Below are 1,885 nucleotides of genomic sequence, written 5' to 3'. Positions count from 1 at the left end.
ATAACACTTTGTGCAGGCATAGTAAAACCATCCTTGATGTGTATATAAGTCAGTTATAGTTGCTCTAACTGTATATTTTGTTTCTTATTATGTAGAAAAGGGAATAATTTAATTTAATATATATACATATTATATTTAATGGACTATATGTATAAATTTTGTACCCGATTTTGGAAAGCATCTAATGCTCGTAATTCAGCGATGGTAATGCGATTTGTGTTTTTTTAGTCTTCTAATGATATTGCTGGCCTCGCCGATGTAGCAACATAATCCAGACTCTGAATAGAATGACGAAATCTATATAAAAAGAATTTGTCTTATGTTAATAAATGAAAATAAGAAGATACATATATGTAAACATTGAGAAAAGTGAGCATTTTTTGTTATACCTTTGTTTAATTCTTCGTGTTTCTGGAGTTTCTGGATCTAAAAAGTAAAAAGTACCAGATGTGTTTGATAAGTAAAGACCTCCTGTAATAAATAGAAATTTGTGGTTAGCTTTGTAAAAAAATAGAAGATAATATATTATAATATGAGTAATAACCTTGGTACTGTTTAACCGCCATTGCTGTAAAAGTAATAACAATTGGTTCCGTCATTGACCGCACAATAGTTTCATTGAAAAGTTCTCCCATTTCTCCCCAAAGTGTTATATTTAGTTGTTCTTCTCTGTATTAAGTAATGGAAAACATGGTTATAAATATTTAAGCATAAATATTTTTTTATCATTTATTATTACAATAATAATTTTTGCTGTATTTACCTTATGTTCTGAATCGTGAAACTTCTTCTTTTGACAATTCTTTCACTGATAGCCGATTCTTCAATACCATGGAAGGATATGAGTCGACCAATTACATCTGATACAAATATTACATATATAATCAATTAGTTTTAACAATTACAAAATGAGAAATAATTGATTAAAAATTATAAGCAAATAGGTAATAAAATAAACAAACCTGAGAGAATATCGTTTACATCGATCCTTTGAGTAATTTGATCAAATTCGACAAAAGTAAATTTTTGTCGAGGTATTTCAGGCATGTCTTCAGGAACATGTTTGAAAAGTGTTGCTCTAGCTATTCGTAACATTGCCACATGAGGAACAATTTTATATCTTGGTTTGTTACGATCGATAAAGAAGTTGCTAATTTCATATATATTTCCTTCTTCAATTAGTTGACTCATGTAGTCAGCATCTCTTGATCGGATAACTGCATGTATTGCTTCGTGCTGTAAAATTGTAAATTAGATTTTCTATTGTTATAAATTGAATAATAAATGTATATATTTCTATATATTTATAACTATATAATGTATAGAAAGAATACATTTGATTACCTCTTCATCAACCAACAGTATATCAAGACTGATAAGTTCTCCTGTCTTGTAGTCTACATTTCTCCATAAGCGACATATTCGAGCACGAATAGTCAAGTGTGTTTCACCAGGTTTTAGGATTCTTATTCGTGCAAACATCTTGTTCATACTGAAAAATAATATACAAAATATAAGAATTCATAATATATAAATGGAGTAAAAACTTGTATTATAATAATTTGTAATAACACTTTTAAAATCATAGGATGATTTTATAAAATATTATAAAAGTATAGATATTATAAAATAATAATGGTATTATAAAATGTTAACAATGTAAAAATAAAATTGATACAAAAGATATTTCATATATTGATTTAACTATTTAATTACAATATAATAAAGAGTAAATAAGTTACTAATCTTAAATATTATGTAATATTTCTTTGTACACAATATTTTTTATATAATTTGGATATTTATTTATTGATTTGTGTATTAAAATATTTAAACCTTTTGGTGATGTAACTCTTGATAAAGTTACGTATAATTGTCCATGAGA

This window comes from Morus notabilis, unplaced genomic scaffold (assembly GCF_000414095.1).
Source record: "Morus notabilis unplaced genomic scaffold, ASM41409v2 Scaffold227, whole genome shotgun sequence".
Taxonomy (NCBI): Eukaryota; Viridiplantae; Streptophyta; class Magnoliopsida; order Rosales; family Moraceae; genus Morus; species Morus notabilis.
This window is presented reverse-complemented; position numbering follows the sequence as displayed.